This window comes from Pezoporus occidentalis, unplaced genomic scaffold (genome assembly GCF_034315485.1).
Source record: "Pezoporus occidentalis ecotype Australia unplaced genomic scaffold, CSIRO_AGI_Poc_V1 ctg58, whole genome shotgun sequence".
Taxonomy (NCBI): Eukaryota; Metazoa; Chordata; class Aves; order Psittaciformes; family Psittacidae; genus Pezoporus; species Pezoporus occidentalis.
In genome coordinates this window covers 3,979,544-4,004,998 of record NW_026915921.1, presented here as the reverse complement: position 1 = coordinate 4,004,998, position 25,455 = coordinate 3,979,544, and the positions used below count along the sequence as shown (strand labels likewise).

Sequence of the window (25,455 nt, the reverse complement as noted above, 5' to 3'; positions counted from 1 at the left end):
TCCCAGTAATTCTAGGAAGAGAAGGAATCCAAGCATCGTATTTTCAGCAAGGTTTTATTTCCTATTATGATAAGCAGGGGTCATTGCTTGGAGAAATAGGAGTAGTCAATCAAGATCATGTAGTAGAAAGCAGGTCTGAAGCTACCCTCAGCACCTGCGGTGATGTATGCTGCTGAGTGGGTAGGTGGTCAGAGAGGAGCCGTAAACAGGAAAGCATAATGTTCCATGCCTAGAGGGGTTTTAAGATCTGGAATTTTTGTTTAGTATGTCCGAAAATAAGGACAATTTTGCAAAATTTAGACCAGGCTGTCATTTCAAAGCTCTTTATTTTAAAATGTAGATTCTTAGGCCCAAACTTAAATCTCAGCCAGATGTCAGAGAAAAATCTAAGGGGGCGGTGGTAGGTTTACAGTGCAGGGCACTAGGCAAGTTCATGTTTGCCTTGTCCAGCCTGCCCATGGGCTCACTGACCTGAAAGTACTTCTTCATTTCTTCCCTGCTTGAGATAACAACTGGGACACATGTGCACACATCCCCCAATATAGCTGATCAGCATAATAATTGTCTGTGGCATGTCTAGATCTGAGTGAGACTTGGGCTTTTCTCCTACATGGCAGACATTTTCTTGTGTCCTAGCTAGAGCTACAACTGTCTTCTAATCAATAGCTATGAAGATCACAGAATCATAGAATCAGCTAGGTTGGAAAATACCTTTAAGATCAAGTCCAACCATTATCCCGGGACTGAGAAGTCCATGCACATCTATTTTAATGCTGTGCATTCCCATGACAATATCATCCTGGAAGATTCTTGCAGAATTAAATATAAAAAAGAGGCAAATTATAATATATAGGATAGTTTCCAAAAAAGAAGATGTCTATATGAAGAGTGAGTAGAAAGTTACTGATTCAGGGTTGCATGAAGTCTGTGACAGATAAAACCAGAAAGGAAAAGGTGGTTATATTAGTGGTGCTGAATCTTTGCAAAAAGAAAGAGGAGAAAAGAGAGAAGCTAGTTGTAAAGAGGAAATTATAAAGGGGATTAGTAATAAGGACCATACAGTATTTAATTGTTTGCCAAGTATGCTAAGATGAAATGGGTACAGCTGTCTATAGAACAGTCAGGTTTTTGCTAAATTGGCAAAGATGATTTTTATCTGTGATTAATTTAGATTATTTCTATCTTCTATTGCAATTATCCTGTGTGTTGAGATTACTTCTGTCTGTTTATTTACTGAACATTACAACATGCCCTGAGGCATATATCAAGGTTCCCATGTTACAGAAGGAGAAAACTGGGAACTCTTTCATCTTAACTAACCGCAGCAACAGTTAACAGCTATGAAAATATTAAGGATGTCATATGAAAACTTAAAATAGTTTTTGAAAAGAGATGAGTAATACCATTTAGGAGGTCTGCAAGGACAGTGAAAGTAGGCATATTCCCCAGACCACCCAAAAATAATGGTGTAATGTGTTTGAAACATATTCATCATGCTTACTGATGGATCTTCTGCATCTTCTGGAGACCTGCACATTTCCTCCTCATTTCCCCAATGATGGAATGGCAGCACAAATCCCAGCTTTCATGCTTCATGCTCTGCTAGCATTTTCCAATCTACTGATGTGTCAAATTCTGCTCCTCTTCACTGCAGCTGTTCGACTTCACTTGTGCTGACCACACAAACTCCTCTGGCTCTCTCAGGAGCAGAGATGCAGCAGGATTTTTTTCCCCAGGGTTAGCATGGAAGCCCAGTGGAAATGAGAAAGGTTTGAATTGCTACCATGGCCATTTTGCAGGGCTGATGTTGTGCTCACCCCACTGAGAATCCCCTTGGCTACTGCCCCTCTACACTGGCAGGAGTAAAACTGCTGCTTAAACCACTCAGCTGCTGCAGGCTTGCTGTCATGGCACAAATACTTGCACAGGACTCCTAAACTACTCTGAAAGTTAAGTATTCCAGTGATTTTGTTTATTCCAGTCTCTCTGTGGCATTTACTAGAAGGGATGAATTGATGCTTACATGTCTCTAATGCTGAAATTGGGGTTCTGTTCTCAATAGCCTCATCATGCTGCAGCAGCAAACTTCTACTGAAAAGGCAGGACCTGTGTGACAAATACTTCTTAATCATATCCTTATGCATCCTGTATTTGAATATAGTCATCAAAAATTTATACTAACATAAAATGGGATCTTTATTTTTTTCCCCCACAACATGTGGTTCTGTCAGGCAGGGAAAGGTTCTTACTCCTAGAAACTTAAATCTCTTGTGTTTAAGCCATCTCTGAACCTCCTTTATGGTGGCCTCTTTCAGACTTGTGCTAGAGACAGGGTTTTCCATCTGTGGGAGTAACACACTAGGTTGCTGTCGTCCCTTCATACAGAAGATTGCTGTCCAAGGAATGGTGGATTCTTCATAACTCCCGATTTGTTTTTTTGAGGAGGCATCTTCTGCAGACTTGTTTGTTCTGTGTGCAGCTGGTATTTCTCTCTTCCTCCTCTTTTTCATAATGATTTTTGCAACATTTCACCACCTCTTCCTGTCCTTCTGTCTCTTAATTTCTTTCCAACGCTTTCTTGTTTTCCTGCTTTTCTTTCTTTTATTTGTGAGCATTACTCTTTTCTACACCTCGCAAATAGATCCTGGACCAAAGTAAACCTTTTTCTTCCGTAGTTATAAATACTAAAGAAAAATATTATTTAGAAGAACATAGGTAGTGGTCTATGTTTCTATTAAAACATCACAAGTTTCTTGAGATAATAATAAATCTGCTGACACATCCCTGAGTAGAACTCATAAAATTAGTCTCTTCAACAGCAGTAGTAGGTTGATTCCATCAGGGAGCTGTTAGCCAGGAGACCTAACTTCAGTTTCTATGACCTTGAGCAAGCCTGACCCTCTCTGAAGCCTGACTTCCCATTGCCTTGCACCTTGTAATATCCTTTGCTTTATGCAGAAGCACTGTGACATGGCATGATTTGACAGGCTACCTTCTATTCCCGCATTTGATAGGACAAGGGGTAGTGGATTCAAACTTAAACAGGAGAAGTTTAGGTTAGATGTAAGGAAGAAGCTCTTTACTGTGAGGGTGGTGAGGCACTGGAACAGGTTGCCAACAGGTTCCCTGCCAAGGAAGTGGTAAATGCTCCATCCCTGGCAATCTTCAGGGGCAGGTTGGACAGAGCCTTGGGTGATATGGTTTAGTGTAAGGTGCCCCTGTCCGTGGCAGGGAGGTTGGAACTGGATGATGTTAAGGTCCTTTCCAACCCAAACCATTCTATGATTCTTTAAATGAGGAAATTAAGCTACTGGCTCCAAATGGAAGAGGATTGATTTCTGCTGCAATTGCTGGATCTACATCTTACAGGTTTACAAGCTTATTCTGTCCTCTAAACAGTATTATCACTCTGGACATTGAAATGGCTTTCGGATTTGACTTTATAATGCTCTTGTTCTTTGCTAGAAGACACTAAGTCTATGCAAGGAGAGCTGGTGGAAAGCTCTGGCAAGAGGAGTGCCTCAGGGAGCACTGAGGCATTGTGGAGTGTTTATCTTGTAAAGCTTGGTGCCAAAAGCTCACGGCTGCTAGTTTCATAAAAACCTGTGCTTTTTGTGTAACTATGACTGCAAGAATCAGACTGGGATCCCTGGGAATAAGCAAACGTCTGTGTCAACCTAAGATACTAAATGCGCTGGACTCGTTCTCTTTTAGTGCTAATATATGTCCTGTTTGTTTCACTCAGCCGTACCTGTGAACTAATTTTTTTTTACACATTGTATCACTTTATAGGATTTACTGTGTTGAATTTCTTTTGCAGGTTGTGATGCAGTGCAGGCGGGCATATATTAGTGAGGGTTTGACTAAAGGTTCTAGTTGGTCCATGAGAATCTCACACTTTTTTCTTCCTGTGGGCTCCAGCAAAAGCAATGGTTCTTTTGCTTGCTGCAGCTGATGGTTTGAAAAATGCTTTTCTGTTCTGCCAGGTGCTGTAACACAGGAGCAGGAGATCTGGGCCTTTACATCTTGGCTACACAGAGCTTGGGGATACAGGGTTTCTGTTGGGCTTTGGGATTGCGAAAGCCTAAGGCTCCTCTGAAACTTTCCCACGCTGTGTATTATTACAAGGACCAGTCATAACTTTTCACCTGACTTAAGCAAAGTCTGTAAAACTATCCTTTCTGGAATCAGATGCCTTTCAGGAGGTAGTAGTGTTTGATTCTACTATGGGTTGGTATATTGTAAGGCCATATTAAAACCACTTGTGAGTTGTACTCTGCCATAAGATCTAAAAATTTTATATACACAGAGATGCTTTGGTGTGTCCTGTTAATAGCTTTGGGAAGTCTGAAGAGGTTGTAAGATTTCTTCTACAGATGTGGAAATAGAAAGATGTAAATGACTTGCCTGGGAAAGAAATGGGGGAAATTTAATACTATGCCAGATGTCTAAGTCAGCCTCTCAGCTTGAAGGAAAAAAAATCACACTTTTGCCACTCAACAAGTGTTCAAGGCCAGGTTGGACAGAGCCTTGGGTGGTGTGGTCTAGGGTGAGGTGTTCCTGCCCATGGCAGGGGGCTTGGAAGTAGATGATCTTAAGGTCCTTACTAACCCAAATCATTCTGTGATTCTATAAATTCATCTTCCTAAAAATAAAGAAAGCATTCATTAGCTCTTACGTGGTGTTGCCTGCAGTGCTTTTTCAGACTGAAGGCGCTTGCTTCCTAAAGAGTAATTGCTCTAAGAATATTCTTGCTGCATAACTGCTTATTGTTTCTGGTAACTTTTTCAGGAGTGTAGTTTGTGCAAATGTTAAAAGTTGAGTAGTCAGAAAAAGCATTATGACTTAGCCAAAGAGCAGCACAAAAGGCAATGTGGAACTCATGATTGAGAAAACATCAGATGAAAAAAAAGGCCTAATTTTCTTCACTAAAAATAGAGGACATGGAGACACCTTCAGAAGTAGTTTTAAACATAGGGAAGTGGTGGATTCCTAACACTGGACACTTTTAGGATTCAGCTGGACAGGATGCTGGAACATCTAGTCTAGGCTGTGCTTTGCCTAGATGACCAGATGGTCCTTGAGGTCCCTTCCAACCTGGTGTTCTCTGATTCTATTATTCTAAATAGAATGCATTTTTACCAGCTCAAGGGAGACTATGGCCTTGTGGAAGGTTTGTCAATACTATACATATTTTCATATTTTAAACTTTTTTGAGTTATTGTTTTGGAAGATTTAATAGGTGAACACACAGAATTGGATAAAATGTTTAGCAATGCCTCTTCCAAGATTGAAGATGTGACTTCTGAGCCAAATTTCTTAATAACTTTATTGAAAGCTAATCTGGGATGATAACAAAGTTTTAAAGCTTTCCTGCAGTGATAAAGGCAATTTGAACTTCAGCTTTAAAATGTTATACTCAGAAGCAAAGAATGGAGCTGAATTTAGATCTAGGACCTTAATTTTAGGTACTCTGTCGGAAAATACTTGCTTTATGTTTCTGCACAATTCATAGAATTCACTTTTTAACACTTATCTACTATAAAGCAGTCACCATGCAAAATATGATGGGATTAGGATAAGGTCAGAACTATTCATTAATACTCTAAAAATTTCTGAAAAAATGATATCCTGACTTACAGCTGAAAATAAAAACCCTTGGAAAAGAGGTGATGGAGCCAAGATAATGTGATGAGATTAAGTGAAAAATTTTGTTTAAATTGTGACCTTCTTAAATGTAGTATTTTAAAAGCATGTCAAGGTTTACTTAGAGAAATACTAAATATTCCATATTAAAATTAATAGTTGAATTGAGAAATTTGTCAAAATTGTGTGTTAGAAAACGTTACCTTTGCCACTTGGACATTTTCTGAGCAAAATGTATTTTTTCTGAAAGTGCCCTGGCATTTTAATAGCCAGTAAAGTGCCAAGATCTTATACATTTCCTTTCTCTGGTAGCTGACATATTTTTCACTTACATAATATTTGTAGCTCTTATTTTATCTCAAAGCTAGAATGTATTCTACTTTACTCATATATTTTTCTGTCCACGGGATTTTTTGATTTCTTAATAGGGGATTATCTACTTCTCCTTTTAAGCTATGATGTTAATAGGCAAATTCAATAAGCTCACAGTCTGCAGGTGACACTGCTGGGTTTTTTGATTTTCGCCTGTATTCAGTAGTCCATGATTTGGGTAATTGCTGGTTATTTTTCTTTTTTTTTTTTTTGAACATTTTTATAGCACGCTGGGTTTTGTTTGTGGTGGTTTTTTAGCCTCTGTCTTGTCTGCTCTCTTTGACTGAAGAAATTACTGCGGCTTGTCAGTGGCTGAGGTTGGACACTTCACTGTTCCTTAATACTACTGTGTCATCTGCCACTGCATCTAAGCCATGCTCACAAACATAAGCTAAATATCACCCAGGCAAAAAGGAGAGGCTTTCTCTTTAAACATCCATGCTAGCAAGTAAGTTTATTTAAAAGTCACCAAGTGATGTAGTGGCAGAACCCAAAAGTTTCCCTCTCTGCATTCTCTGCAGGTCAGTTTATAAGTTTGAGCTAACAGAATTATCCCCAGAGACACTGGTTGTAGACTGGCAGTGATGTCTGCTGTGGCAGGGGCTACAGGCTTTTGCCAGAAATCTCAGAAAAAGCCAGTTTTAGTAGATCTCAGAAAGGTGAAGAATAGCATAAAACGCACAATAAATTTTTATTCCGCTTTTTAATCCCGTAAATATATGTTGATGGCTGCACAGTAAGATGTTATTGTGCTTTTTCCCTAAGGGTTTGAGTTTCCAGCTTATTTTGGTTTCTTAAAGAACCACAAAAATCAGGAGGAAACCTTCAATTTAGGCTTGCCCAGCTCTCTTGTATTGTGTTATATTATATGGTAAGGGGTACTCCAGCTTCATCTGCAGCTGTTCTTTAACGATGTACAGTGGTGCAATCTGGCCTTTCATGTGTTTTGAGTATTGATTTTCCAGATAGAGAGAACTGCAATAATAACCTGGGGAGGTCTGGCATCTCTGTGACCTGGTTTGCTTTTATTCCTTATGGCTCTAGGCAAAGCAGTCAGTTCCTGGGAGCGGTGGGCTGCTGGCAACAGCATGTCTCTCCCCAGTTTGCTTGTGTGAAAGCCCTGGTGTAACTGGCTCTCCTTCCAGCTTTCCTTTTGAGCTGATTTCCATTCCAGTTCTCATTTTACCCTCTCACCCTTCCAGTTGCAGATCAGCCTGGCAGGCACTTTTCCAGCATTCAGCTCATCCTGTATTGGTGGGCAGCCTTGCACTGGCGTACCTAGCAGCTGCAGCATTGGAAGCTGGGGGAGTTGCACGTGGGATGAAAAATTGCCTATCAGGTGCAATTTTGGTCAAGAATCTTCTCAAAATGGTGCTCTGCTTTCATAATGTATTGTTTCCTTCAGACAAAGAAACGCACTGGCATCTCTATGTAAATTCATTTCTTCCCTTTTAAAGCTCCAGGGTATGAATCCCATTCACACGGGGGTACCGTAGAATCATTTAGGGTGGAAAAGCCCTTTAAGATCATTGAGTCCAACCATTAAGCCAGCACTGCCAAGTGTGACACTACACCATGTCACTAGGTGCCACATCTGTGCATCTTTTAAATACCCCAGGGCTGGTGACCACCACTTTCCTGGGCAGCCTGTTCCTATACTTGACAATCCTTTCCATGAAGAATTCTTTCCTAATATCCAACCTGAACCTCTCCTGGTGCAGCCTCAGGACATTTCCTCTTGTCCTGTTGCTTGTTATTTGGCAGAAGTGACAGACAGCCTCTTTGCTACAACCTCCTTTCAGGTAGCTGTAAAGAGCGATAAGGTCCCCCCAAGCCTCCTTTTCTTCAGATCCCAGTTCCCTGGGATCACTGATAAAGCTATTAGTGATCTGGACAAGGGAATCAAGTGCACCATGGTGATAGGTGGCTTCCAAATATCAAAGACAAAAAAACGTGATGATGGTTGCTGTGGTGTTTTTAATCCTGTCATGATCCTGTTTATATGAGACTAGTTCTACATGAAGAACCTGTTATCCAGACTAACTGCTCTCCATGCCAAAGGAATGACAGTACTGGGAGGAGTGATGCCTCGTGGGACTGAGCGGGTGACTGATGTCAGTACTCAAGATTTCTAAAGCTATGTGACCAGATGTGTTTGTAGTCTTGGATATGTTTACTCGATCTAAAAAAACGTCCTTGTAAATGGGGTTCTCTCATGTGAATGATGCTACTTGCCAACTATTTCAGAATACAGTATACTGTCAATATTTGTTCCTTACATGTAATGGTGGGTATGCAATATTTATAGTCTTTCTATAAGGATTACTGTTGGGAATAGCAGTCACAACCAATTATAAAAGCCAACTCAGTTACTATACCTTGGTTGGAATAACCTAGCTCTGCATTAGAAGTATATTACACAGTAAACAAAAGGCAGTTGTTGCCTGTTTGAAGAGACCTCACTCATTTCAAAAGTCTCAGGAGACATAATAAGTTATTTGTGAGGCTGAATCACTGAACAAAAGAGAAGCCATTTATTATCTGAAGTAGCAGGACAGCATATGTTTCACTGCAGTGTGGCTGGCAGCCCTGAGCCTTGAAAAATATGTTCTTGTCTTCAGGGGAGCACAGGCATCAACTTTGTGCATCTCAAGAGGTGTTAGAACAACATCTAATGAGTAAAGTTGCAATCAAATGAACCTTGCTAGGGAAGAGCAAGCAACATATTCATGTTTTTGGCAGATGCCATTATACTTTTGCCTTTTTTAATCAGAGAAAATCTACTGTGATTTCTCACAAGTTTTCTTGAGCTTTACAATAAAGAAAGATGTGCTGAGCTGTTCTGTCTCTCTCACCCAACCACCTTGACATTTAACCTTAGAAGTGAAAATAAAAGTTAAAATACAGTTTGTATTTTAGCTTCTATTCTCTTTCCTATTAAAAATTACTGAGTTTGTCACCTGAGATTTACTGAGTTAGTCACCAAAGGGGAGACCTGTGGAACTTGAGTTTATTCTGGAAAAATTAAATTGTCAGTTTTTATCCTTACCATTTTGAAGAACACTTGACTGCTAAACAGATATCCTGAAGAGTCAATTCTGCAGATGCACATAGTCCTAAATTTGTCACGTTTGTGTTCAGATATGCCATGCCATCTGTCTTTATGATTATAAGAAACCTATTACATGTAACCCTTTGGGTTGTTTAGAGTTTGTAATTTGTGGTAGAAGTTATCAGAGATGCCCACATTTTTAGCAACCTCACACTAGTAAAGAAGAAAATATGGTAATCATTAAAGACTTTTTATGCCCAGCAGATTGTAACACTGTGGAAAATAGTCAGTCCTTGTACAAGATTAGAATGAAAGGGTGTGAAATGGTTTTCAAAGTCCTTATGTTTCTAGAAGGTTGAGCAATTTCATCACCAGTGCTAGGCAAGGATGAGGGACTTCATTTGCTGCTGCTGCTGCTGCTGCAAGCAACCCAGTCAAAAGAGGTAGCAGTTAAGTGTATGGAGGGGTTGTGTGTTTTGGTTGGATCTGTAATTCTGTTGTGCTGAGTAAAAGGCATGTGGTAAAGGAGCCCAAAACACTGATTCTTCTCTGGAAACACAGAGAAAGAGAAACAATATCCTGCCCATATTCGGCTGGCTGGGGCTAGAACCAGAAGTTGGTTCCTTGACACTTAACTATGGATAATTCACTGGAAGAGCCCCATAGCTGGGACTATGACACAGTAATTAATGGAGAAATCCATGACCATGTTGATTTCAAAGGCTCAGGCTGTTCTGGTCTTCTAGAGTAATTAACAGCTTTATTGATTAAACATGTCCACCTAGTACTGCTGTGAACCAGTCAGATCTTACCATGGTGCCATGCAGTACTCGTGCATGTCTACTTAGAACCAATTGCAGCAGCAGGTAGAAAGATAGATAACTTAGAGACCTGATCCTGTTTTAATTTTCTTTTTTGACTCCTCCATGGCTGTAAGCAACATGGGAGAGCATCACAGGCCATGTATTGCTCCCAATGCTGCTTTATGAGTTGACTTAATGAGTTTGGCAACTAGCTGAATTGTAAACTAAGTGGATTTCCTCTTCAAGATGTAAGTGAAGGGGCATTTATCAAACTATTGTACAGAATTTCTGCTATGTTTACTTGTGTCACTTCATTCACATGTCGTCACCATTCTCTAAGCCTAAACCTTTTGTCTGCCACTAGAACTTGAGTGTTGAAATGATTTCTTAATTGTTCTATGCACTAAGAGTATCTTTATTATCAGATTATATCCTTATGACACAGAATATAGCTAGAAATGTATGATATGCAATATAAATATGGCAAGAAGCATCACTAGAACTCATCCTTGATTAAGAATTTATTTTTCTCTCCTCTTAACAAGGATTGACGGGATCACAGGCCATTTCATTTAGGAGGCTGTATGTGAGGGCTTTGTTGATTTTTAATTTTCCTCCATTGATTTTCAGCATCCAGAGAGCACTTGTTCTCTAATGGCTCTCTCTGTTGGTGTTTGTTTGCAAAGTGAAGTAAAAGATAAATGGCTTTCTGGGTAATACCTCTCCAAGGGCTTCCACTTGAGAGCTAGTGGCTGTTAGCAGAGCTTCAGTGTTAGGAAAGTTCTGTGCTCAAACAAAAGCATTCCTGAGCCTCTAAGTGTGGTAAAATTGTGTTATACCTGGTGTGACAACGATATCTAGCTGATAGATAAGTCTTTGGTAGGAATAGCCCAATTTGTTCACATTTTTCTATGAAAGTGAAATGTTCTGCACCTTTCTTAATAGGGATTCAAATGTTTTCCTTGCATATGTTTTTCCCCAGCAAACAATTGATTTTTCAGTAAAAGAAGGGAAGAAGGGCCACTGGTATTTGGGTAGTTATGAACAAGGATTGATATTAAAATGCAGTTGGTTTTTAGCTGTGCTTAGGTTGAAAGTCTTGGCTTGTCTATTGGAAAACAGTATTTTGAAATGACTATAAATTTAATTTTTAAAGTCCTGGCTTACATAGAAATATTAAGCTTATCTATAATGTAAAGTTGTTTTCCATTTCGATATTTCAAGCCTGCTTGTGCATTGTTGCTGTGATACATTGTTGTGCTGTGTAGCAGTGTTCAGTCTTATGACTGCTGCCAATGAAAGGGTCCTGCTTAGCACCCCTTCCCAACTGCCTCCTCAGATCAGGAGTCACTATTTAGAAAAGACATATCCTCACTCTAGTCTTGATTTAGAAAGCTATGAAAAAAGGGGTGTGAGGCTCTTGGAGCTCCAGGGAGGTGATCCTGTGGATTGTGAGCCTCATCTCCCATAGGTGCTGGGCAAGATCTCTCTCCATCACCTCCTCCAGAAATGATTGCTGTTCATTGCCTCAGAAAGTTGTGTTTGTGTGAAGATAACCTTAAACAGCATGTGCACACATACTGCAGTGTGTATTTTCATACGTTCTAGTTGTAAATTTGGGCTAATACAAATTTTTAAGCGAGCTCAGTTATTAAGCAGATGCTGCTTATAAAGCATCTATTTCTTAATTAAGTTTTCAGCTTTTCAAGTGTCATGTAAAATCAGTAGGATTTTTGCTTAAGGAACCTGTGATACATTTTTCTGTTGCTGCCTGCTTCTTGTGCCACTTACGTTGAACTTAATTTAGGCAGCTTCAGCAAATGTCTGGAGTAAGATGTGCATTCACGTGTCTGGATCAGGACTGAAAGAGCTTAACAAACTACTCCATTAGCATACAGGTCTGAGAAATTACTCTGTCTGAAATGAGGAGAATCTATAAATCCTGGGCTCCTTTCTCTGTTCTGCTGCTGTGTCACTGTGTTTGTCCAAGATGGGAATCAAGGACAGTTTTCTTAATGGTCCCCTCATGCTGAATTCCAGGTTGGTTTCTGTATTATGCTATGGCAGAAGTTTAAACTGTTCATGTTTGTCATTAAGCACATGGATGATGCTGTTGACTTCATTTAAATGCATAAGGTTAAACATTTGCACAATTGCATTTGGGAACTGGGTAATGAAATGTAAGGCACAAAACCTGGTCTTTATAAGAGGAGCAGGACAGTAACCTCTCCATATCTTAATTTATAAATGAGGAGACTTGCTTTTTTTTTCCAAGCAAATGAAGTGACTGTTTTATAGCAAAATGCTGTTTATCTGAAGCCTTCCTTTAGCTCTGTATTTAATGTCATCATTCCTGATGGCTCTGTGGGCCACAGGGCACACAAATATCTGTTGCTGGAAGCTTGTTTCAAGTTTCTGGGGCTTTTCCTTCTCAGTAACCAGGCTTATTACATCAGATGTGCTTTTGTTTTGTTTCTTCAGTACAGCTTTCAGGGTGACCTCGGCTGAGATAAAAGGACTAAAACCACTGTGGATTTTCCTGAAGCAACATCTTTAGCAGCGATGGGCAGTTCATTGTTCTGAAAGCAGCTGCACACTCCAGCATAGAACCCGAACCAGAACAGAACAGACCTGGCAGAGCTCTTGCTTTTCTCAGTCTCTCCTTTATTGCTTGTGAATTGTGGCAATGTTGAATCTTAAAACAGAGTAGTATGTATAGTATAGGTAATGACTCGAGAAAAAACATTGCCTTATTTTTCCTGATGAATCTAAGAAGTATCATAATGTTATATTCCTGGTTGGCTGTTCATTGGGGGCTCTTCTGGAAGAGCTTGAATTTGTGGCTGTATCTTCAAAGCGTGACTCAGTGTAGTTTGAACTCAGGTAAATCTGATGTGAGTGGGTTTGAACTGTTGCCAGTAGTAAGGGCTAGCTTTAGCTACTGTTATGAGAAGCACCACCAAAACGGGCAAGATGATTGTGCTTGGACCATGCAGAAATGCCATGGGTGCTCTGTAATGAAGGGACATGAATATGCTGGGGATCAGTCCCAGGTCCTCATTCTCCAGAAACAGATCTTCCCTCTCTCCTTCCCCCTAAAAAGGGAGAGCAGCAGGTTGGGTTCAGAGGGGCTTTTCTCACAAAGAGAAAGATATATCCCCCAACTGACTGAAATGCAAAGTTGGGTACCCAAGGAGCGTTAAATGGGTTGAGTCCTGGTGTTTATTCTCTTTGGCTTTAAAGTGAAGCCTGGTGCATCAGCATTCCCACAAGAGAGGTGGTGGAGTTTGTCACCTGGGGTGGTGCATGTGAGGCTGGCTGCTCTGCTTGTACTGTAGGAGCTCTGTAGGGATCCAGCAGTTTTTGGTGAGAGGGCAGGGTGGTGTGTATTGAGCTTTGCATAGCTGTGAATGGCTAAATTGAAAGTCAGGGAGTAGAGAAATAAAACCTCCATCTCTTGTGGAAGTGGGAAATAATAGTCTCTGTTGTGAAGGTGACTGTTTACTTTCACTGCAATAGAAGGTAGGAGATTTTGTAAGCAATATTACAGCATTTCACAATCCATAAATCAATCCATGTTCTTAGAAATGGGGATGGGCAGGAGGTGGCTGTGTCTTTATATCAGCAGTGGATGCCCTGGAGTATTTAATGGAAAACAGGTAAGGCTAATATTGGGGAATAGTCCTGGAATAAAGCTCAAATGAATGAAATAGTGAATATTTTTCATAATAGTTCTTTTTAATAAGATGCCTAACAAGGGGGTTGAAGGAGGGCACTGGGGTGGTTTAAAGCTGAAAACCAAGCATTTTTATGGGAATAGACTCATTAAAGCTGTCTGTTACAGAAGTGCAACTGTTTTTCTATGAACGTGATATTTGTTCAGTAGTTGAAATGTGATTCTTAAAAGTATCCTGTCAGTTTTCTTTTTTGGTTATGTAATTCATAAATATCATTTTTAAATAGACTATATACTGTGCCCCAGGAAGCCTGGAACACACCTCCTTGCTTTTTACTGGTCTGGTAATGTAACCAACCTGCAAAATAAAGGTTCATTTTATTACTGCATTTCAGGCAAGTGTTTCACCAGATTGGGTAAATTACTGATGTTAATCAGTAAGTAGAGATGTGGTTCTGCACCACAGTGTGTATTGTCTAATATTGTTCTGTACCACAGAGTATATTGTCTAATGCTGTTCTGCATGCCAGCATATGTTGTCTAATGTTGAACCAGACTTAAGCTGCTTTAAGATCTTCACATTATTTAAAATACCTTCAATGAAGTAGTAACTTTTTTTAACAATATATTTAAAAAATAGTTTTTTAGAAAGCACTTCTTTCCATTAGAAGCTTTTCTTAGATTTAAATAATAGACCTTGCTGTTCCCTTTGCATGCAGGTTTGCGGAAGCCACTTGATTGCTTATTGTAGTTATACTATGATCTTTTCAACCCTCCTATCAATACTTAAATTCTATAGAGGACTTAGTTTTTACTTCCACCATTCTGAATTACAGGCTTGGCTTAAGGAAGTCTATACCATTTATTCCAGCTTCAATGCTCAATGTTACAGCGCAGCATGGGGCAGCTGCTCGCTATGGGTTAGGGAGCTGGGAGTCGAGAGGGATCCTGTGACTGGTGGGTCAGGGGGGGAGATTGCCAGGTACATCCATGGTGACGAGGCTGTGGTCAAAGTGGTCAGCCCTGTCTGTGGCCTCTCCACAGAGCATCTGGGAGCCTCCCTCCCTCCCACCACAGATATTTTCATCCTGAGTTACCTATTCTGTTAATGCCATCAGTTAGCCCCCAGACTGGTCTGCTTGAGCAGGAGACTGGAGTGGAGACCTCCTGAAGCCTGCTGGCCTTCTGGGGTTACTGAGTGCTGCACACATTCAGAATTCAGTTCCATGGTTCTTCCAGTCAGAGGTTATGATTTACTTAATGTGTTTGTATTTTACATGTCCAGTTGCTTAACTTAAATTCAAAACTGCTTAAGACTCTCTTTTGGATAGGACGAGGCCATTTATGTATACAATCTGTTTATATATTGTAAAGTTAAAGACACTATGAGAAAGAAAAATGCTATGAAGCATGCAGTATAATCCTTGAAATAGATCCTCTGAGTCTTGAAGTTACCGATTTCTCAGGGCTCACTGTACAAAAATGTGTTGGTTCAATCTTCCACTTAGCCACAGACCCCATTTTAAACATTTATTTATCATTTCCTTGGTATCCTTTCTCTTTTGTAGGTATCTAAACAAAACTTTTCAAAGTTGTAGTATTCCCTTCCTCCTCATTTCCTCACAGGACAAAAGATTGCTGCTGTTGTGTGCCCCAGAGCCTGACTGAGACAAGAATCCGTTCCCTGTTAGCATCCCAGATTCTCTGGGGATAGAAAGCTGTGCTGTTGTAAGCAAGACGACCCAAGTTCACTTGGTTTAGTTGCATTATGTTTGTTGATACTGGTTCTTTTTTCACTTGGCTGACTTGTCACTTAACAACCTTCCTATTTTGAAGTCTAGTGTCAGACTGGAGACCATCTGAACCCGAGGAGGCACTGGTGATCTGCTGTGTAGGAGTTAAGGGTGTCTGAAGCTGTGGTTTGCAATTCAGTGAATACTTATCAGTTCATGTGGCAGATGCCATTAGTTACGGTTTCCCTTTAAACAAAAGGCTCACAAGTGCCTTTGTACCAGGTTCATTGGCAAAAGAGAAAGGCATAGTGTGCACATGGAGTATTCAACACCTTCCAGAGCAGTCCACTCTCCTATAGATTTATTTCTTTTTCTATACATTGCATACTTTGCTGTTTATTGATTCCCCCCCCCCCCTTTTCCATATAATTGCACCTCTTCCATCTCATTTTGTTAAGAATGTGGCTATCTGGTTAAACTGGTTTGTACTTTTCATTGCAAGTTTTTCATTCAAAGACATCAAAGCACACTAAAAATTAGTCTAACCCGTGGCAAAACTTCATGTGAGGTGCTTGAATGCAATTTTTCATGTAAAAGGAGACAGAAACAGGTAGACACCATCAAGGTGGGTCACAGCCTAAATGTGACAGCATCAGGGATTGCTTGCAGAGTGCTGATTGCATGGCTATTAATAGACCATGTTCTCAACCTTTAGTTTCGTAGGCATATATCTTTCCTGTTAGTGCATGACCTGCTGGCTCTTTAGCTGTTCACACAGTGTATTGGAGGTCGACTTGTATGGGACTTTATGGCCCTTTTTTTTTTTTTTCCCTATAGTCTCTTTAAAGCAGGCAAGCTATGAGAATCTGCAGTGTACCTACAGGAAAAGTACGTCTGTACAGCGCATTTGGTGACCCCTTTGAACTCTCCCTTTAAACAGTAGAGCACCTACTGATGGACTTTGTGTTGGCATTTCCATCAGGTTTCTGAAGAGGCAGCATTGCTGACTCGATCGGTAAACCTCGGGTTAGATTTACTGATTACACAATTCTCTTTTCCTGAGGCAAACAGGGAGCTCGTAATTGCTCAGCGTACTATAGTTTCCAGCAGCTATAACCAACCACACCTGTCAGTTTGCATGTGTCATGAGGCAGGATTTGGATCACTTCAAGTCTCTTTCTTTCTTCCTGCACTGCTGTGAACTGGTGGACTTCCGTCAGCAGACAAGGAGAAACGCGCTTTTAACCACCTGAGCCTCTCATTGCACTCTTCAGAACAGTGACCACAATGTGAAACAAATGTGTTGAGATTTGAAAAGGGTAGGTTGTGGCAGCTGAGTGTGCTCCCTCAAAAAAGAGATGGACTGTCGCAATATACCATACTAATCCTACAAAGTAATAATAAATGGAGTTATAATACATCCAGCTGACCTACGGTTGCTGACTTTAATTTCATTTCTGAATACGAATGTAAATTTTGTTGTTTCCAAGACTGTGCTAAAACTGTGAGATGCATTATGTGTTGTTACCTCTCCAGCTGTATACCTGCTCTTTTCTTGTACATTGGCAGACACGTGTCTGAAGTTTTGGGAGTCTTAAGTCTCCAGTACACATAAAAACTTTGAGTTTACAGTAAGTGTTGAGCCTCTTGTGCAAACTAAATACCAGTCAAGAAAAACTGGTAGTTAATCAAGGCTGTCTGAATGTTACGTGTGAATTGGCCAGTCTCTCAAAACTTCTTTGAGAGCAGTTTACTTGACTACTTCAGTAAAGCAGTTATTCTCCTCTTTGAAAATGCTGGTTGTGTGGAAAATACGTGCTAAATAACACAAAACAGTTAGATGAGAATTTCCATTCCCGCAGTCACATTTTCCCCAGAATTGCTATTGCCTTTTAGTAATCTCTTTACTGCTGTAAGAATGCTGCAATTACTGAACTAAGGTGTATTTAGTGAAGATCTTCCTAAGTAGCTCTGTAAGAGGTATGTCCTTCTTTAATTTGTCTGTTTGCTAGGGAATTACAGCCGTTGCCTCCCTGTTTCCTTTCTGCTGGAGCACAGATTCTCTGTTGATATGAACAGACAAAGCTTCATTGATAACAGCACTTGATTTTGAGCCCTGGCTTTGCGATGTCCTCTCCTGCACTTTGGTTGCTACTGCTGCGAGAAACTCTTCTCATCAGCTTGTATAATTTGTTTTGGTAAATATAATAGTTTGACCACCCCTCTTGCTGGGTGTGCAAACCTGATATCCCTGGAAAATCTGTGGAAGAGAAGGGAAGGGTTCAATGATGCAGAACAGCTGGAATTGCCTTCTCTTTGGGGTTGGGGGGGGGCGGGGAGAGGGGAGGGTGTTTCTACATAATTTTGGTACTCCTTGGGCCTGATTCTCCCCTGTCCTGAAACCTGCTTAGTAACCGCCAAAATTGTGAGGAGAAGCTTCAAGCATACAAGTACTCCATCATCTCTGTGACAATACAAAATGGAGGCAGCAGAGAAACAAGGCTTGTTTTACACAGCAAAGAGAAAGGATTTGAGGATCCTAATACAAGGATTAATGAATGTTCTCAAGCGTAGAAACAGCCCAAGTTTCCTAATGAGCATTTTACTGCATTTCAGGCAACTGTTTCACCAAAACTGTCATTGCTTTCTTTGAAGCAGACTGACCTGCAGCTGAACTGTGCTAAGGCGTAGTTTTAACAGAATTATACCAGCTGTTAATAGAGATTTAAAAAAAACCATGAGCTGGATTCACAGCTGGTATAAATTGATGCAATTACATTGCATTCAGGGGAGGTCCATGCATTATATGAACCTGAGGGGGCTGATGTTTGGGGCTTTTCTGAGGCTGATGTGCAGCATGTGACTGTTCTTTTCCCCATGTGTTGTGCTGTTTTGCTTACTGTGAGATGGTGCAAATATCCAGGTTTAGAGATTCCTCTCTTGGATTTTGAAGAGTCTCCTGAATCTGACCTTTTACCACCTCTAATGCTTCCAAGCCCTTGAACAGCACAGCATGAAGACTGTTTGCTTGGCTGGAAGTGCACCAGCCAGGGACAGGTACGGAACCTCTCTGAGGCAGACATAAATATATGTATGTTATTTCACTTCATAGTGTAAAGCTACTTAAATGGAGGTCGTGTTTTCAAGGATAAGCTTTATTGCAACATGTTGAAGATGTTTACACATAAACAGTATCTGCACTGTGGTTTTAGCCACTGGTTTGCAGGTAGGTGGAAATAAAGGGAAAAAACAGGTGGATTCATCTTTTCTAGGTTGCCTGCTCCTTAGGAAAACTCTCACTAAAGCTGTCTTCTTTAGACAGATTTATTCCCTTTAGATATCTGTTGGTGGATTTTTTTAATATAAGTAAAAGTTTTAATGAATTACTTAATCTCTTTAAGTAGTTATCTTGTAGTGCTTTTAAATTACAGAATTCCTAGGAGATCAGTGCTACCTGAAAAAAAAACACCTAAGCTGCTCTTGTTAAGAACTATGTTTTTCAGTGTCTGTCTGTCATAGTACAACGCCTGTGATAATTGGAGGCTTTTCCCTTGTTACTTTAGCACAGTGAAGTGATAGCTCTATGATACAGGTGCTGTTTATTAGCCCTTGCATATTCTTATATATAGAAATGAAAGTCTTCTGAAGAAATAAAGGTAAACAAATCTATGCTGAGGAGAAACGCCTTTAGTTTTATGGAAGTCTAAACAGGCATTTTTTTTGGATGATTACTGCATGCCATTTCCTGTTACAGCTAGAGTGAAGGGCAGCCAAATATTAAATGGGATGTCTCAGGCCATAGATACTAGTTTCAGAGACAGTATTAAAATTCAGAAAAAAATTAGTACCCTTCCTTGGACTGATACCATTCATGGGGACAAAAAAGAAGCCAAACCAAAGAAACAAAGGCAAGAATTCCTTCCCCCCCACCCCCCCGTCACCACCAGGGAAATACTTCTATATTTTTCTTTAAAGATTTTGGTTTTGAGTGTGTACCTCCTTTAAAACTACAGTTGCCTAAGTTACTTCCCTCTCCCAATATAAAGCATTCTTTATAACCAAAGAGAGCTATTTTGTATGTGTGAGATAGGAGAGTATGTATTTCTAGCCTGTTTTAATATGGTTTAGCAGGTGAACAAGGGAGCAGAATTACTTTCAGGTGGCCAAGTACTCCTTGGTAGAGCAGCAGCAGGTGAACTGCTGGCCTCTAGTGGTAGATGGGGAATAACCTGAGAGTGTTGCTATCTCTTGCTCAGAGACTATACGTTCTGATGCTGCTTCGTGTAAATTACACCATAATTTGAAGTATGACTGAGACCACGGCAGTGATTTAGTTTCAGTTACATGAATTATTTTCAGTAAGGTTCAGATAATCTTAAAATGGAATACCCTTCACTTTTACCGTTGTAAATAAAGCTCAAGCTGTGTGTGAGCACTGGAGGAATGAAATTTTTTCTGTAGCAAGAGCCAAGGGCAGAGTTATTTTTAAGAGAATATGCAAGCAGTATTTTATAATTTCTCTGAAGAGCGAAAGCCTCTCTGGCTGCTTGTGGCAGAGAAAATTATGTGATTATAAAACACGTAATTCTTTGAAGATAATGTATTTTTTCTTTTCCAAGTGATTCTATAAAGAAATATGTTTTTTTCTGGACCATACGGGCAGCTTTCTCTTTCTGCCCTTAATGAGGAAAATAATATGAAGGCCACCTTGGTGGCCTGTAAGTAAGTGCTGTGTTACAGGGCTGATCTCTGCCCTACTATGACTGCAGAAGCTGCAGAGGGGATGAGCTGCAACGTTTCCATTTTTATCACATCACTGAGCTGTGGTCCGGTCCAGCCAGAGTTGCAGTGGTGCTCATGTGAGCTCTCCTGGTGAAATGTAGTAGTTGTCACATGGAAATGGTAACCAAAACATGCTGAATCTGTCTCGCAGTCTCCAGGACAAATGTTCATTACAGCAATATCTTAGAGGGATTCAAAGGAGAGAGGAAAGCACAAACCTGTCAGGACAGCTGAGAGGGGAAGCAGCTCCTTCATTAATCCCAGAAGCAATCAGTATGAGAAGTGAGACATTTAGTGTTACTAATTTGTGTATTGTCAGCTATTTTTACATTGCTTTAATTTTATGTGATAAATCTATCTGCGGTAAAATTAGTACTAGATACCGTTACTTTCAGCTTAGTTTGGTCCTTTTTTTTAAAGGACAGAAATAATGACACTGAATTCTGATCACAGAAAATGGTGGAATTCTGAGGTTGAACCAAAGAATCTGTGTCAGGGTAATACCAGAATGTAATTTTATTCCCTCGTTCTTGAATGGTGAGTTACACTTTGGCTTTGAGGTTGAACTAGTGTTTTGTGGTGAGCCAAGACTAGCTGCCATTTTTGCAAGGATATTCACTTGTAAGACCTCATTCATCCCTTTTTCTTCCCTCTTCTCAGTCACTGAAGTGACAGAAAGGATCTGCTTACGCTTATATGCACCTCAATAACAGTATTTGCCAAACATTTCCTGGCAGGACATTTTGTGGTAACTGAAAATTTCTCTTTGTTTATCCATTTACTCCCTTTTATTTGTTTGTCTGTTCAGAGTTATGTAAGTTACCTGCTGGGTTTCTGGATGTGTTCTATCCAGCAGAAGGCAGCATTGCAGGTGGAGAGGTCTCAGAAACATGATTTACTTTCCCATATAAAAGATAACTTGCAGAGCAGATGGTTCAGCTGTAGAGCCCAGCTTCTCCCTGCTTGTCCAGCTGTGGTCTGGACAATTGGACCTAATAGAAGAAAATGGCAAAAGCAGCTTAAAAAAGCTAAAACCTGCAAGAAGCTTGAACAGCCAGGTGTTGGTTACCCAGCACAATTCCTGTGAAGTTTCTATTACGGTGGAAATCTTAATGTTTAAGGTTTGCCTCTGAAGCCATCAGTGTTTCAGCAGCTCTGGAGTCTTTTGGAACCTTTCCCCGGGGTGTCTCCACCTTGGAATATGTGGCTTTACTGTAGCTGCTGGAGATCAGGCTTTGTGTTTTGTGTTCCCCTTATTCACAGGGAGCAGTGGCTTGGAAGAAAAGACTGATGCCCCTCCTGGCATTCATAATACAATTTCCTTCCATTTACAGGGTCTTAACATTACTTACTCAGCTGTGCAGGGGTTGATGTCAGTGAATAGCTGGCTGAGTCATTTTTTTAGTTATTTAACATGTTGAGAATAAGCCTGAAGCTGTCACATGAGTTATGTCTACATAGGCTTTTTCTAGCTGCAGCCATTCTTAATTTCTGTGCTATATTAAAGCTAAGCTAATAATAGTACTTTGGGTGATACTTTGATGGGAAGCTTTGTTAATGCATTTGAAAAGGAGAACTAAAGAGGCTGCTTAATTCAGTGCTAGAAATGTTAGAGGCAACAGTGCTAAACTGGAGATTGAATGAATAGGTGGGGAGCAGCTAGCTGTTTTCCTAAAGTAGAGAAAATAACTGTGTGTAAGTCTTTGCAGCCCATTAACTAGGGAATAGGCACAATAGCTGCGTTGTTATAGCTGGAGCTACTTCTTTTCTTACTTAAGAGAGGAAGCTTAGTCTTTCAAGTAGAAACTGGTTGTTAAAAGTGAGACTAATTTTAAGAATATGGGAACAGTTACTCAGTCTCTTTGTCACACGTTAGTAGTCATTCCCACACTGAATCTTTTCTTCAGAAGTAGCCCATCATTTAAACCAAGTTAGTTAGAGAGAAGGAGACTGTGCTTGTTGAGCTGTCAGCAGATGATGTAAAAAAGGGGCAGCCAAAATAAGGTAAGGCCATCTCCAAGCTGACTTGAGAGAAGAGTGGTGGCAATGACAGCTGCATCTGGGAGGAGCAGACGATGCTGGTGAGGTATACTGGAGACTCTCATAAGGCTGCTCTTGTAGCAGAGTTACATGCCAATGTCAAATACATTTGTGTAGGGAGAACCAGATCCCTTTTGGGTGGACCCCTATTGATGGAATCGGTGGAGCTGTCGTGACAATAGTCACTGCAAGACTGTAACCCTCTAGATATTACTGATTTTTCTATTAAAATTAAATTCAGTAGATGTTAACTGGTCATAAAATCAAAACATAAAACCAGTGTATAAAATCATAGAATGGTTAGAGTTGGAAGGGACCTTAAAAATCGTATATGCTTTCTTAAAATCAATGGGTTTATGTTTGTTTGGCAGAAAACAGCTTTATATATTTGAGTAATATTTCCTTGGCTGAGTCTGCGAAAGCATCAAGGGCAGCACAAGGGAACAAGCCAGGGTGAAAATAGGAGACACAAATGCTGAAAAAGATGGTGAAAAATGAAAATACATTAGTGCAAAGAAACTGAACTTTGGGTAGCTTTTTGTTGCCTTCTCTGTAAATCCCCACATTTAAGGGGTAAGCTAGTGTGTGAAGTCCTGTGGCAGGAAAGCTGATGCACATTACATTTATTGCTGACTTCCACTATCAGTTTTTCTGTGGCACTTCCTATACAGGCTTTTTGGCACAATTCTGGTACAATTTAATACAGAGAATCCATCGCATAGACCTAGCCAATCTTAACCAAGACAGGTTAAGAGGCTCATCTGGGACTGTCCAGGGACAGGCAGAACCTGGCCTGTGGGAGTCCTGTCTCCCCCATGTATCCCATGGTGGCAGACTGTGGTGGAAACAGCAGCACCTGTGCCTTTGGGTTGCCTGTATTCTTTTAATTGCTGATTGGCCAGTGTAGAGTCTCAAAACATGTCCTGTAAGTTACCTTCACAGAGGTGTTATGGAGGCTGCCAGTGCACGTTACCCTGGGAAGATACGGTCTGTAACCTATGTACAGTATACAAAGGGAGCAGAGCCAGATCTTCAGCTTGCTATACAGTGGCAAGTTTTTGTCCACATATCGAGATTGGCTACTGCTTTGGATCTGAGGAAGGTGGTGGGGTCAATGCCCTATATTCTCTGTATCCCCCTTTGCTGCAATTGTACAGTTTGCTCACCATATATGCAAGCAGATAAGCTCTTCTTTTGTATTCCTTTTTTGATTTCTGTTCGTGTTTTGCTTTTTGCCCTGCTTCGTACATAGATCAAATGGTAAACCTTGAAAGCAAACATGCAAGGATAAACAGATTGTCCACTCTCTGTATCCCTTACAGACAACACAGACTTTGAAATGTTTTTTTTAGTTTCAGCTAGAAATGTCAAAATAATCAGCGACTGGAAAGCTACTGCTTTGTATTAAGGGAAAAAGTTGACAGAATTTTCACTAGCAACAGGGCTTTTAATGAGCAACTGTTAAGGAAGAGAGGACCAACAGAAGTTACTGTTTGCTCGCTGGGATTACCCTGTCAGCTGTAGTTCTTTTCAGAAAAGCAGAAGAATGTCTTTATGGTAATTAAAAATGCAGGATATACTGAGGACTGAGACTTTCTTTTTACACTTGGAATATGAAGCTTACAATCATCCTGGACATTTGAAAAACCATTTCTGCAACTGTATTGAGAGCAGCCTTGCAGATGTGATGCAGTTCCATGAATGAGTCAATGGCAGATCATTGTCCTAACCTTGTCCTGGCCTCCATATCATTCACAGGTGAAGTGCCCATATCTTCAGACGATGTAACTGAATGAGATGCCTCTTCTTGAGATTTCTAAAACTCATAACTAGTGTAGTTAACCTAGTGTAGTTATTCTTGCAGGAGCAATGGAACAGGGATATTTGTAGCAGTTAGTGTTGAAACTCAGGGAGACAGTCCCACTTTTCTCTGTGGGATTTGAGCATGTAAAGTCCATTAAAACCAATGGTGCTAATGCTAATTCTGCTAATGCCCAACTACTGCTGATCTAGAATTTACTGAAATAGCTTTTGTTTTTAATGAAGAAATAGAACAATCACAAGCTTTATTAAAGGGACATCATCACTCACTGGTCTGTATAGTATTCAGCTGTCATGCTCTGCGCTTTCTTTACTGATTTCACTGTCACTTTCCCAAGTATAAAGGCTGTTCGTTCTAGATCTGTACACAATGTGTTTTGTTTTTTTCTAGTACACAGACCACTATAGGATAGCTCTGTGCAAGAATTGGTTTAATACTGGGACAAAGTCAGAAAAGAATGCCAGAGACCAAATTCAGGTTCTGTAAAGACTAAAAAAACTCGGTAGGTGAACTAACTTAAAGACATCCTTGTTTCCCTAAGAAAAAATTGTCCTAGGTATTTGTATTGTTGCTGTTTTGGTGGTTGTGTTGTTGTTGTTAATGTAGAAGCAGATTCTTGTGTCACAACTAGTGCTGATAAAATTTTAAGTAACACAGAAAAAATATAACGTCAAGGGGCTGTGCTGAAAAAACAAGCGCTACTTTCTCTGTACTCTGGCTCATTAATCTTCCTCTGGTTTCCAAATGATACTTCCAACTGACTTTCCTGATTATACGATTATTTTAAAGAACTGTCAACTTAACAAAACTTGAAAATTGGATTTGCTTGTACAAATCCAGAATATGTTTTTTATTAAAGCTTTTTTTTTCTGATTATATTATTGCTAAGGTTACCATTTTTAATTACTGTATTTTCATTGGAGCCTCACCTGTAGAAATTAGATTTGAACCTCATAGCAGTAATAAGGACTGAGTTGTTTGTTCCTGAATGCATCCTTATCTCTTAGAAGGTGACATGATCTGGCTGTCCCTCAGGTTTCAAACAAAATGAGATCCTTCAGATTAATTTTGTGTTTCAGCCTAACAAACAATATTTGGTTATGTTACTTAATGAAAAAGATTGCTGATGGATGCTCTCATTCTCCTTTGAGTTGTTATCTGTGCTCATTGATCCATGAGAGTGGTTTAATTACACCAAAACCAAATATCGATGGAGGTACAAAGAAATAAATCTTTTAAATCTGTATAGTGTAGTTCACTGAAATAACCAAGTTTACCGCCCTTCCTAAGACTACATTTAAGAAAGGTTAAAATGGAGATACAATGTGCTGTGTGTCTGCATCCTTCAGTACTCACATTTAACCTGTTTATCATTACTTTTAAAATTACATGCTGGAACAATGGATTGATTTCTAGAGGAGAGCTTTGTAGACTTCATGTGATCTGTCTTTGTGTGATATCTCATGTTTATATTGGGCTTATTTGCTGTGGATTTATTTTAGCCACACTTAAAATAGCAAGAATTAGCT

The 25,455-nt window shown here is 40.0% G+C and overlaps 1 protein-coding gene and 1 long non-coding RNA gene across 9 annotated transcripts in view; both read left to right on the top strand.

The window, feature by feature from the left end:
• Positions 1-25,455, top strand: part of SORCS2 (sortilin related VPS10 domain containing receptor 2) — a 548,057-nt gene that overhangs the window by 317,422 nt on the left and 205,180 nt on the right. The window lies entirely within an intron of this gene.
• Positions 18,106-23,839, top strand: LOC134174120 (uncharacterized). The gene is made up of 3 exons (XR_009968510.1): positions 18,106-18,339; positions 21,972-22,068; positions 23,463-23,839. It is a non-coding gene; the product is annotated as an uncharacterized LOC134174120 (long non-coding RNA).